General features: G+C 48.0%; 1 protein-coding gene across 2 annotated transcripts in view; it reads left to right on the top strand.

Moving 5' to 3' along the window:
* KIF16B (kinesin family member 16B) overlaps nucleotides 1-14,042 on the top strand; it is a 566,152-nt gene that overhangs the window by 213,269 nt on the left and 338,841 nt on the right. The gene's annotated exons all lie outside the window — the stretch shown is intronic.

The following is a 14,042-nucleotide window of genomic DNA, read 5'->3' as shown; positions in this document are numbered from 1 at the left end:
ACCAAGAAGAAATGGAGATGTACCCATCTGATCAGTCACTTTAAAGGAAAACTACACGTTATTTTTTTTTTTTTTACATCTTGCCGCATTTTTTTGTGTCCTCAGAGAGGTTTGATAAACGTTTTGTCCCTGTGCATTTATAAAGGTAGTAATTTTATAAAAAGCTTGATTTAGGAGGTGATGTGATGAGGAAGTTCAACCAGACAATTAGATTTTGTGTCATTGTGCAAAATGATACAGCTGCAATCAGGAGGTTAAAAGAACACCATTCCTTTGTATTTTTCCTTAAGAGGAAATGCGCTTAACCCCTTCTTCATGCTGGAAACTGCCACTGTTGAACTAAGATGTAAACCCTAACTTAATAACATTTGTGTATCATAAACAGCTGCCATTTGTAAATGAAATCTACTTTAACATCCTTTTTTTTTTTCAAATAACAATTTTATTTTTCATGGTCGTAAAACAGAGATACCAGTGCAGGCATACAGCAAAAACAGCAAGGCTCCCAAAATCTGGAGGGCCCATTACAGGGATACAGCATATAGTAACTTGGTATAGGGCGGTATAGCAAAAACAGGCGGTTCGACCAGGGGGTGCAGAGCGGGACGAGAGACACAGAAAGTCAAGCGGCCGCACAATAAACCACGAAGCCGCCCAGGGTCTACTGCTCAGCTCGTATGCCACACGGGAAACAGGACAAAGACCATCAACAACATACACAAAGAAAAAAAAAAAAAGGACGGAGAAAAGAAGAAGAGAGTGAGACAAGGAAGAAGAAACGGAAAAAGAAAAGGAGCTAGGGCGCCAGCGGTCTACATCACCACATCCAAACCGGTTCGCCATCAATCCTCCAGCAGCCGCCATCTCCCCCAGACCAGGTCATGCTCCTCCAGCTTATCCCTCAGTCTGGCTGTCATCTTCTCCATAAGCTCAACATCTTTGATCCTGGTGTATAAAGCCTCCCTTGACGGGGGCACCGGGCATTTCCAGTTTAAGGCTATCAAGCAACGGGCCGCTGTTAGGACGTGCCTGAGGAGCTTCCGACTAGGCCTGGCCAGTGTGGGCTGGGACAGGCCTAATAAAAACAATTTAGGGGAGTGGGGTACTGGGACGTCAAACAAGCGCTGGAGCAGCCTGCGGACCATTAGCCAGTACGGGGCGATCAAGGAACAGGCCCAGTAAATGTGGAACAGGGAGCCCCGCTCCTTCAGGCATCTCCAGCAGCGGTCCGAGGTGGAGGGGTATATTTTGTGGAGGATATCCGGGGTCTGATACCAGAAATAAATAATTTTGTAGGAGTTCTCCTTGTACAATGTGCACATAGAGGACTTGGCTGCCTGGCCCCACACCCCCTGCCAAGTCTCGAGGGAGAGCTCCTCACCCAACTCCCTCTCCCAGCGTCTCATATAGGAATGTTTACCCTTCGTTAGGAAATGATATGTGTTAACAATGCGATATATGTCCGAGATCAGGCCTCTGCGATGTCTGCCTTCCAGAATTATCTGTTCGAAAGGGGAGGGCGGGGAGAGACGCAGGCGGGGGGCTTTAGACTGCACAAAATGTCGAATTTGTAAATAGCTGTAGAACAATTCTTTGGGTAGGTCGTACTTGTCCTGGAGCTCCGAGAAGGACAAAAGCTGTCTTGTTCTGGGATCTACCAGGTGCCCTAAGTGGAACAGATCGCGCGAAGCCCAGGGCCAGGACATCTGATGGGTCAGGCCAGCCGGCAGGAGCGGATTATACAGGAAGGACGTCAGTGGGGAGAACTCCGAATGGAGACTGTGCTCGCGGGAGAGCTTCCGCCAGAGCAGACGGAGGTGAACCATCGGCCCTAGAAGCCGACCCGAGTCCATCTCAACACCCGCACCCCAGAGGAAACTGTTCGGATGTACCGGGGCTAACCAGATTCTTTCGATCTCCGACCACCTATTAAACGATCTCTGTGGGAACCAGGATGCTATGGCCCGCAGCTGAGTGGCCTGGTAATAACGAACCAAATCAGGAAACGCCAGGCCGCCGTCTGAACGTGCGGCCGTCATAACAGAACTCGGGACCCGATGTCTCCTGTAGTTCCAAACAAATTTCAGCAAGTCCCTCTGGAGTGCGCGTAACTGAGCATATGGAACCGGGATTGGCAGTGTCTGAAACAAGTAAAGAAGTTTGGGGAGGACCACCATCTTAATGGACGTAATCCGTCCCAGGAGAGAGATGTGGTGGGTCTTCCATTTACGGATCAGATCCCTAATCGTCCGAAAGAGGGGAGGGAAATTGGCTTGGTACAGGGTACGGAATGACGGTGTAAGGAGGACCCCCAAATATTTAAGGGAGGAGCTTTCCCATTTGTATGGGAACGCGGAGCGCAAATGGGTCGTCTCAGCCGTGACCATGTTTAGAGGGAGGGCCACCGATTTGGAAGAGTTAATTTTGTAGCCCGAGAGCCCTCCATAGCGGTCCAGCTCTGAGTGGAGATTGGGTAGTGAGATCCTAGGCTGAGTCAGGGTGAGGATAATATCATCCGCGAAAAGCGAAATCTTGAATTCTCTACCCCTGACCGGGATCCCACGGATATCAGGATTACTTCTAATGGCAGCCGCCAGAGGCTCCACGCACAAGGCAAAAAGAAGAGGAGAAAGCGGACATCCCTGGCGAGTGCCATTAGCAATGGAGAAGGTGGAGGATGTGGCGAAGGGGGTCCTAACTTGTGAGGAAGGTGTAGTGTAGAGGTGTTGTACCGCGCGCAGAAACGGGCCCCGAAAGCCCATACGGTGCAGCGTGGCCTCCATGAAGGGCCAACTGAGGCGGTCGAACGCCTTCTCGGCATCCAAGCTTAAGACCAAAGACGCCATGTCACCCCTGTTCGCCACGTCAATGAGGTCAATGACCTTCCTGGTGTTGTCCCCCGCCTGTCGCAGGGGGACAAAGCCCACCTGGTCCTTATGTATTAGGGAAGGGAGGATCGTATTTAAGCGGTTGGCAAGGAGCTTCGTGAAAATTTTAAGGTCAGCATTCAGCAGAGCTATAGGCCGGTAGCTAGCGCAAGAAGTCGGGTCTTTGTCAGGCTTAGGAATGAGGGAAATAAATGAGCCCAGCATGTCGGACGGGACCGGGGTTTGGCGGAGAAAGGAGTTGAACAGTTTGGTTAGATGCGGGCTCAGGAGGGGTAAGAACGTCTTGTAATACTCGTAGGGGAACCCGTCCGGTCCCGGGGACTTATGGGCTGGGAGAGCCTTCACAGTCTCGAGGAGCTCTTCCTCAGTAATAGAGGCGTTCAACTCCTGGAGGTCCGCGTCCCGCAGTCGGGGTAGCACAATGTCTTCTAAATACTGGGCAATACGGGCAGACAGGCCCGGGGTCGGGGGGTTGTGGGGGATGTCAGGCCTATTGTACAAGTCCGTGTAGAAGTCCGCGAACGCGTCCACTATCGCTTGGGGGTGGGTCAAAAGGTCTCCCCCCCTATTTTTAACTTGGGCCGGAGTGGAGGACACTGTGCGGTCTGCCAACTTCCGAGCCAACAGTGACTGTGCTTTGTTTCCCTTGTCGTAGTAGAGTTGACATAGGCGGACCAGTGCTTTCTCTACCGACCCCAACGCCAGGTCCCGAAGCGTCTGCCTGGCCTGGACAATTTGCTTAAGAGTGGATAGGGAGGGGGATGCCGCAAGACGGGCCTCTAAGGTCGCGAGTCGTTTCTCGGCCAGTAACCCAGCGGCCCGTGCGTCTCGCTTCAAGGCCGAGGACAGGGCAATACAACGCCCCCGGATGACCGCCTTGAGGGCAGCCCAGAGGGTAGTGAGGGAGATGTCTGGCGTAGCGTTCTCTACAAAGTAGTGCCGGAGCGAAACCTCCAGCTCCGCCTTTGCTGGGACATGCTGCAGGAGATAATTGTTCAGCCTCCAGGTACTGGGCTTACAGAGGGGGAGGTCCAAGTCTAGGGTCAGAGTTATGGGGGCGTGGTCAGACCAGGTGATGGGAAGTATATGTGCAGAGCGAGTCGCCCTAAGCGTCGCGTTGTTGACAAAAAAATAATCGATACGCGAGTGTGTGCTGTGGGGGGCCGAGTAAAAAGTGTATTGGCGGTCCTGTGGGTGCAAAGCACGCCAGGCGTCAAACAGTCCCCGCCTTCTGGTGATCTGGCGGAACAGCCTAGAGTCTCTGGAGGTCCTGGCCTGGGGTGCCCGAAGGTCTACAGCCAGGCGGTCACGGAGTGCGGATTGAGCAAGGTTGAAGTCCCCCCCTATCACCAGAAGTCCGGGGGGTGTCTTGAACAGGCGGGAAAGCACCCTGGACAGAAATTGGTGTTGACGGACATTAGGGGCATAGATGACGCAGAGGGTCAGGGCCTGTGTGCGCCATAGACCGCGGAGAATGATGTAGTGGCCTCGTGGGTCCAGGTATACGGAAGTGCAAGTAAAGGGGGTACCCTGTCGAAAAAGAATTGCGACTCCTGCCCTCTTCCGTGGGTTAAAAGCCTGATAGACCTGAGGGAAATATCTGGAGGCAAATGTAAAGGAGTCACCCCGGTCAAAATGTGTTTCTTGGACCAGCACTATATCCGCCCCTGCCTGCCGGAACTCCCTAAGCGCTAGGTGGCATTTTTTGTTGGAGTTCAGGCCGTGTACATTAAGGGACAAAATCTTAGCCATGATCAAGTAAGGGTGGGGTACAGGGCATACTTAGCTTACTGAGATGGAGGCCTGGATGCCTCGGAAGGAGCTGCGACCACTGGAGGAGAGGCGGCGACCGGGAGAACCGCTGGCAGAGCGTCATAGGTAAGACCAGGGGGGGAGAAAGCCTAGAAAGAAGAGAAAGAAGAAAAACAGTAACAGAATACAAAAAAAAAGAGAACATTATCAAACAACAGGTCCGGGGGTCCTATAGGGACACCGGATCTGTACAGTTCCTTATCGACTCCCTGACCAAAAAATCCAGGAAAAAAGAACCCGGGTCAGGGAGGCACCAACAGTCCACACCACAAAAGGAACCAACTAGTGCAAAAACCACGGGGGGGGGGGCAGAAACCGTCCTGGAACTCAACCGGAATCAGCCCAGGGATAGAAAAATCAGGTGTAGCTTTGGCAATCGGGGGGAGGAGAGAAAAAAAAACAAAAAAAAAAGGAACCCCCCTAAGACGGGGGGGGAAGCTAAAGCTGCCAAGGGGAGACGACCACTGGACTGGGCCCGTCCAAGTCACTGATGTAAAGGTGAGTTGCGAGCCGGCTCCGGTCCTCTGTGCCGCTTGGTGGAGGGAACTTTCTGCCAGATCACCGGCGGAGGTGGCGGGGAGGCAATTAGGTCCCAGTCGGGTAACGTGGGGACTGGCAGGCCCAGGGTGTCACAAAAGGGGGCCAGGTCCTCCGGGAATCGGAGGGATGCAGATTTCCCCTGGTTTCTGGCCGTAAGACAGAAGGGGAATCCCCAACGGTAAGGTATGTCCTGGTCCTGCAAGGCTCGAAGAAGGGGCATCAGCAACCGCCGTTTTTGAAGGGTTATCCAGGAGACATCCGGGTAGATCTGGATCGGAGCATTGTCGAACATAAGGTTGCGGATGGAGCGGGATTTACGCATGATGTCTTCCTTGAGGGGGAAAGAATGGATCCGGCAAATGACATCCCTCGGCTTGGAGGCAGGACCTTTGGGTCGGAGTGCGCGGTGGGCCCTGTCCATTTCTATGGGTTTGGCTGGGTCTTCCCCCAACATCCCATTGAAGAGAGCTTGCAAGGAGGCCTGCAGATCCTCAGGGCCCTCGGCTTCGGGGAGGCCGCGGACGCGGATGTTGTTCCGCCGACCCCGGTTGTCGAGATCTTCCACATGGCGCTGCATATCACGTAGTAGGAGCCGGTGATCTGAGTTCTCCACCTGGGTGCGATGGACAGCCAGCTTTGTCTCCTGGATCTCCTCCTCAGCCATCTCGACCCGTTCCGCTAGGTGTTTGAGGCCGGCGTGCAGTGACTGGATTTCAGAGCGACAGGTAGCCTTCACATCTGCTACAAGTTGTTTAAAGTCTTCTTTTGTGGGGATGGCTGTCAAATAGGCATGCCAGGGGGGATAATCACCGTCGTGATGCCTCGGCGGGGAAAGGGGTGGTGACGGGCGACGAGGGGAACCTCCCTGTCGCGGCCTTGCTGCCAAAGATGGGGGCCAGGACGGTGGGGGATCCAGATGGTCCGACCAGGACGTGGCATGGGGAGATCCGGATAAGGGGTCCTGACGGACTTCTAGCGGAAGTGGGGAGTGAGGACGGACCACCTGAGCATAGGTAGGGTGACTGGCTACTCGGGGTCGGGGCAGGCTGGCGTCCCTGGATCGAGGCAGTCTTTGGGCCTTGGGGGGAACGGGTGGCTGCTGCGTAGGTGGGGCCCCCCCTTCAGCCAGGGGGGGTGCTGCGGCTCCAGCGGGACAGGAGGGGTCCTCCGTGGCCCCCAGCAGATAGGAAGAGAAAGACCCCACTATGGCCGGGTCCGAGGCCGTCCGCAGCAAGCGGGGGAAGGCCTCAGAGCACTGAGTAGAGGAAGGGGGGGTCAGTGGGGCTGCAGCTCGCAGTCCCAGCACAGCAGAAGATGGGGTGGGAGAGGGGGAACCATCACTCACCCCTGGCTTTCCTCCAGCGTGCGGCGGCTCCTGTGGGGACCAGCGGCCATCCTGGGGGTCCGATCGGCTGCTCGCATGCTGCGTCCCCGACGCCATCTTGAGGTCGCGGCCTACGCCGGATCGCGGCCTGTCCCCCTGCTCGGCCTGGGTGCTCCGGGATCCGCGGGGGGGGTCAGCGGTGTAGTGCGGGCTGGTCACGTCCCGGAGTGGGGCCGTATGGTGCTCCACGAAGAGGTCCCTCGGGTGCAGCGGGGGAGGAGGCGAGGCCGGACCTCTCCGCAGCGTGGCTGGGTCGGCCGGCGCCATCTTGCGGCCCCCGCTCGGCGATCCTCCCGGCTGAATAAAGAAGGCCTTCAGAGAGGCCGAGGAGCCCGGGGGCGGTTGGGACGACCCCCGGGCGGAAGAGGACCTGGTGGCCCGTGATCTCCCCATGGACAGCGGCGGAGAACCCCCGATATACGCCGATGTAGTGCTGGGCTGGAGGAGAGCTCTCACTCACAGCGTCCTTCCAGCTCGGCTTCCGGACACGCCCCCTTTAACATCCTTTTTGAAGCTTCTGCAGTCACTTCTTTCTACATGCAGTCCAGTGATGGTTTACGGATAATGATATTGGTGCACCATGTCTATGTATTGAAACTTTTCATCTCCATTGGATGCCCATGTGTCAGGGTCACAGCACTCTGCAGAAATAGCAATAGATAGCCCGGCCACTGCACACCTCGCCCGGCCCGAGTAATTAGCAGGTAGAAGCAGCCTCAGTTCGACTCCTTCGGGCCACATCAACAACATGTTTCAGCCCACGGAGAACCCCGGGGGGGTTGGGGCAAACATGTTGGAGACGTTGCCTGGATAAATCGAGCTTAGGCTGCTTTTACCTGCTAACCACTCTTGCCGGACGAGGCGTGCAGCCACTGGGCTATCTTTCTATTTCTGCAGTGTGCTTTGGGTCTGGACTGAACTCTCAGCCTGCACCCTTACTGGTCAGTGGCATCCAACCCGTTGGACTTTGATAACCTGAGCGTGGACCCTTAAGCATTTATCGTAGGTCACATGGTCACAACACTGGAGCACAACTGGGAGAAACAGATATAGGGGTTGATTTACTAAAACTGGAGTGTGCAAAATCTGGTGTAGCTGTGCACCAATCAGCTTGTTCAATTAAGCTTTGACAAAAAACAAAACAAAACAAAAACTGGAAACTGATTGGTTTCTATGCACAGCTGTACCAGGTTTTGCACTCTCCAGTTATAGTAAATCACTCCCATAGTGTTGTCATTCTATAACAGGAAGTGCCTTAACAAGGACTTCATCACTGTATCCCCAAGTTCTATGTTAATGAAAATGGCAGATTTAAACATGGAAAACTACTTTTGAAATTACTTTATGTTCTAAAGCTTAAGTTTGTGTACATCTGAGCATCACATCTTTATGAGTTTGTTGGACATCTCATTACAAAACCATGGGCACTGATGGGGAATGTGCCCCCTGACCAGCATTAACGGCCTCCATTTTTTCTGGGAAGGCTTTCCACATTTTTAAATGTATCTTTGGGAATTTGTGCCAATTCATTCAAAAGAGCATTTGCAATTAAAGGTAGTGATGTTGGCCTGGCCTACAGTTGGCATTTTCAACTCATTACCTTGGTGTTCACCAGGGTTGAGGTCAGGACTCTGTACAGGTCAATCGAGTTTCTCCACATCAAACTTGTCCAATCTGGACTTTGTGGCGCTGGCTTCGTACACAGTCATGCTGGAACAAAAAAAAGCCTTCCCCAAACTGCTTACGAAAAACTTGGAAGCGCAAAGTTGTCTAAAACAGGAGTGTCCAATCTGTGGCCCAAGACAGTTATGAATGCGGCCCACTGCAAATTTTTGCTAAAAATGAGTTTACACTTAGCAAACACATGCACTAAGCAAATTTACTTTGCACTAGACTTTTATAAATTGTATCTTCCCAAAGAAATATATCCTACTCTTCACAATCTTGTCAGCAGTTTTTTGCAGCACCTATATTTGTGAGAAATTACTTTCACGGATGAAAGGCAAAGTTGGAACCAAAATATCTGATGAGGATCTTGACAATTCATTGAGAGTTTCAAATATCGCACTAGTTTTATGTTCCCTCTTTTACATTTATAATAAAAAATATTTTTTATCAATAAGATAGATATGTTATCTGTATCAGTGATCGTTAACTGGTGATCTGCCCAACTTTTCTGTTCATCAGCTATCCTTATTGTTACTGTGTATTTTATGTGTGGCCCAAGAAAATTCCTCTTCTTCCCATGTGGCCCAGGAAGGTCAAAAGGTTGGACACCCCTGGTTTAAAATGTCTTTATATACTGCAGCTTTAACAGTGCTCAGTAATTTGGAGGAGTGTCTTGATGTCACAAACTTGATGTCATATACTATATATGTTTAGGGCCATTTATGAGAAAATAAAAATCCCCTCTGCGGAACCCCCCTGAGAAGTAGCTGTGACACCCCTAGCATGCTGTACCATAAAACAACAGAAACCTGTTTGTCATACCAGTCCAATGACTTTATCCCTTTGCTAATGACCTGAAGCAGATTGGCAGTTTTGACTCCCAGTTTTGGCACCTATTAATTCCAGAAGGTAAGCAAGGGGGCATTTGTATTTCTCGGAGTACAGCTTTCCTTTAACCAGTTTGGCTCTAGAGCCTTTTTTTTTATTTGTCGCATGCATATAAAAATCTTAATTTTTGTCAATAAAATTACTAAACCCCCAGAATATTATATAGTTTCTGAAGGCACAGGCCTTGTAAAATTAAAAGGTAATAGTTGCAATTTTTTGTGTCACATAATATTTCCTAAACTGTTTATTAAACACTAATTTTCTGGAAAAAATATAATAAAATTAATTTTGGGGCAAATATATACCATATAATACCCATTTATGGTTAAACTATAAAAAGCTGAGGCTCCTTCAAGGATATAGAGGCCAAACATTCCATGTCTTAAAGATTAATGCACCCGTGATATCGCCAAAATCTATAGTGCCCAAAAATCACCACGCGTGACACTTTAAAAGCCTTTACAGCTCATCAAATTAGAGTTAACTAAGAGCTCTTGTACTAGAATTATTGTTCTCACTCTGGCGTTCGCGGCGATATGTCACACGTGGGGTGCGACCATGGTTTACATACGCATGCACAGCCTGGCCACCTTAAGCAGTTACAGGTTAGGTTGTTCAATAATTTGGTGTCAGAGGCATCACACCACACCTGACTATTGGCATACTATTGAACTTTTCTAGCTTGTTATTTCTATGGTACTAATTTTACTAGAGAAATGGTTGGTTTTCTATGTGGTATTACTAGAACAGGATTGTACCTTTTAAAGCACATGTGGCTGTGTGAAATAGCCGTTCTAGTACGTTTGAGTTGGTAAATCAGGGTAAAGTGTATGTATAGCCCAGCCTTTTTCAGCCAGGATGCCTTGAGGTTTCTTCAGGGGTGCCTTGGCAAAAAGCCTAAAAATGTATCAAAAATTGTATACAAGCCAGCAGGTGGATCAAGCCTGCCTTTTTTAGTTACACAAAGCCACAGGTTTTCATTTGCACCATAACGACTAGATACTGGCATCCTAACAACCACTGACATCATTAGTTGATAAGGATGCCTGTCGCTTCCACAGCATCCTTGTATGACCCTCCTCTGCTCCTCTCCCTCAGCACTGGGGTCACATTAGCAGAGAAATTGAAAAAGAAGAGAAACATTGGCATACTAGTCGGTACCAGTGTGAAAAAGTATATTTGCTTTGGAAGAGTAAATCACTTCTAACGTTGGATGTCCTATGCATGGATGTTGCTGCATTATGTAAATCTATTATGCCACGTACACACGATTGGAATTCTCGTTGGAAGAAGCTCTGATGGTTTTCCCGACGGAATTCCGCTCAAGCTGTCTTGCCTACACACGGTTACACCACATTCCGATAGTTTAGAACACAGTGACGTACAACACGTACGACGTGACTAGAAAAAGGAAGTTCAATAGCCAGTAGCCAATAGCTTCTGTCTCGTAGTTGAATCTGAGCATGCATGATTTTGGAGGAAATTCGGACAGCTAAATTCTGATGGAGCATACACACGGTCACATTTTCTGATGAATCTCTCATCTGTCTTTTTCTGGCCGGAATTGCAACCGTGTGTACGTGGCATTAGAATCGTTTTTTTACATTTTAGAATGGGGTGCTTCGAGACTGTCCATAGTTTTAAAGGGTGGCTTGAGATTGCCTATAACCTTAAAGGGCGCCATGACTGAAAAAAGGTTAAACACTAGTATAGGCAACAGTTTTGGATAGAATATTGATCTTAATATGGCTCTTTTTGAATACTTTCCCTGGAATAATCATGCAGTGTCTACAAAAAATAAATAAAAAATTCTTTAAAGAAGGACAGAGAAAGAAGACAGACTGTTCGGGTGCTTTAGACATGAATTTTCTGTTTTAACAGACTTGTAGAGCTATAACAGTTTTACAACATGACTTTGTCCTTTCCTGGGCTTGCGGCTTCCTGTCCTATAAACTCTGATTGGTATGCTGTACAATGCGGAGATTATATGGGTTCAGTCACATAACATTCTCCTGTAGGGTTTAGTGATTTTCATTGCGGAATACCATACTTTTTTTTTTTTTAATCGTACTCCTCTCTTATTTTCAAGAGGCCAAACACTCTTTGTAAAATAACAGGTTGTTAAAGTTTAGATGACCCAGTTTGTGATATTTGGATACCGCTCTGCAGCTTTTTAATTGACATTCATTTCAGGGAGTTACTGATGCCTGGGTTGTTTCCTGTTCTACCACCTGCCTCTTGTCACTGAGCCGTGAGAAGAAAATCTGCAATTTTCTAATCTCCCTTTCTGATCCGTTTTCAAGTGTGTTCACTGATTGACAATTGTTTGGGCCGCAGCGTCTAATTTCAGAGCTGCCAGTATTTTGTTGCTCAGTAAAGCGAGGTTTCAAATGAGATCTCTGTTATCTCAGTATGTTTTCAATGTCAAGTGTTAAAGTGTTACCCAAGTAATACTGTTAATTAACATGAAATTACCAGTGATATTGGTATATGTGATATATATATATATATATATATATATATATATATATATATATATATATATGATCCAATAGTTGCCAGTGCACACGTATCCAGCAGACAAAATGGGCCTGGGTGCTCAGAAAAGCATAAGATACATATGATCCAATAGATAATATGGCACCCATGGGGTTTGAAAGGTATGCACCTTTCAAGCCCCATGAAGGCCACCTTATCTTTTGGTTTATACATATCTTATATGTAAATGTGAAAGCAAAAGTGGCTTTTCTGTCCATCCAGCTTCAAATACTGGTTTGATAAAACCTAACTTTTAGATTGGTTTTATGGGGGACATTATTGTGGATTTCAGATGTCATCGGTAGTATGCATTGGCTGTCCTCCGATGCAGAAACTAAAGCCAGCCATAAACTGTTTAAATCTCAGTCGGTTCAACAGGGACCAGCCGAGATTTGAACTATGTATGGGCAGGCTGAATGTACCCAAGTTGATAAATCAACTTGGGTACAACCAGCCTGTTGGATTTCTCATGAGATTATTGCCAGTGGTTATAGCCGCTAGCAATAATCACTGGGTATTCTCCCGGCCTGGACAGCTCCCCCCACCCCCGGGAGAACACAATGGCTCCACAGGAGGTATTCTCCTATCAACACAGTCAGTGGTTCAGTGGTTTTGGGAAAGAAATGTACTCTATCCATGGCAAGCTTAAAAAGGAGCTCCAATACCCCCCCCCCCGAAAAAAAATAAAAGTCAGCAGCTATAAATACTGTAGCTGCTGACTTTAAATACAAGGACACTTAACTGTCTAGATATCCAGCGATGTCCTCACCTGAGCTGATTCTTCAATCAACTTCAGGTGCAGGCGCCAGCATCTTGGATAAGAGAACCCAGCAGTGAAGCTGGGGGAGGATGCAAACACGTGGAACTTTCCCCATTTTGGGTGAAGTTCCACTAAGTGTCTAAGCTTCATGAGCAAGGGGACATAGAGATGAGCAGCATGGTGCTCCCAGCTCCAAGCTTTCAGGCTTTCCATGCTGGTAATAGATGATATGCAGGCAAAAGCCCACCTAGCAAGTAATGTTTTAGCAGATGGCTTTTGGGCAGTTTAAAGTCAGGGCTTATGGTAAAATATCAGGAAGGAGTAGAAGATAGTGGCTGAGAGAAGTATTGGGCATATGATCATATGAGAATTGACAGACCAGAATCTAAATCTCTGGTCATAAAGCCACCAAGATCACCAAGTCTGATCCCTGGTCATAAAGCCACCAAGATCACCAAGCTAAATTTGTCAGTTGGTGACATCACAGGGTTCACTTGAGTGCTGTTATTGCATTTTGGACTGATGGGTAAGCAGAAAAGGTATTATGCTTTGTTACAGCCACAAAGATGAATATCTATATGTTGGATTTAAGACTTTGCTTTTGGAGCATAATAAATAATGTAAAATTATTTTTGATTGCAAAAAGTCACTTACATTTGCCTTACAGTGGATATAAACCCAATTCATGAAATTTGACATGGGCACATATATCTGCAATATTTACTTATCTCTCTCCATAGCACTAAGTCTCGTGTCTTTCTGCTGTTTCTTTGCTCGGTTATCAGGATGATAACTTCTAAAAGTTCTCCATCAACTAAGATAGAACCAGCCTGAAATTTGTGTTGTGGGAGGTTGCTATAAATAGATTAGCAGAGAGCTTGTCTGGGCACAGCTCTGCACATTCCTTCCTTCCTCTACTAATCTGGAGTGGGGGTGTGTGCCTTTCCTCCAATCAGCTGTCACACAGTTTATACCAAGAATCCACTCCTACTGCTGACTGAGGAAGTAAATATTCTAACACAATGTTAGAATTCTAAATAATATAGCAAGCTGAAGACATTGGCTATACATGTACTACTTATGTAGGGAGATTTGTTTCATCTTTGTGTATCACCTGAGGCTGTTCACTTCACTGGGGGGGGGGGGGGGGATTACATCCACTTTAAGGTTCTAAACCATGGTTTTTGGCTGGTTGTTAAAGCACAGCTTTCCTACAGTAAGCAAACCACAGATCTGCTAAATGGAAATGAGTGCATAATCATTTTAAACCTGTAGTACTTTTTACATTATTCGTTGAAAGCTGATTAATCTGAATTTATTCAAATAATCTCAATTTTATCCACTTTTCTAAAATGACAGCTTACACAAATACATAGAAATGCCTGTCTGATGCATGGTGTATTGATCTCCTCTTCTCCAGGAGGAAAACTGTGATTAGTTTTGGTTTCTTTTCTTCTGAAGACATTGAGAAAGCTTTTAAAACCTGATGTGACAATGCTTCTCTGAAAAATCTATCATGCCCAATCATGTGGATAATGCAATATCTCCTGTGCTTGGCAGGGTG

The sequence above is a fragment of the Lithobates pipiens genome, unplaced genomic scaffold, assembly GCF_037356315.1.
Source record: "Lithobates pipiens isolate NorthernLeopardFrog02 unplaced genomic scaffold, aLitPip1_a1.2 Scaffold_18, whole genome shotgun sequence".
Classification (NCBI taxonomy): Eukaryota; Metazoa; Chordata; class Amphibia; order Anura; family Ranidae; genus Lithobates; species Lithobates pipiens.
Note: the sequence above shows the minus strand (reverse complement) of the source record. Positions and strands in the feature narration are given on the sequence as shown.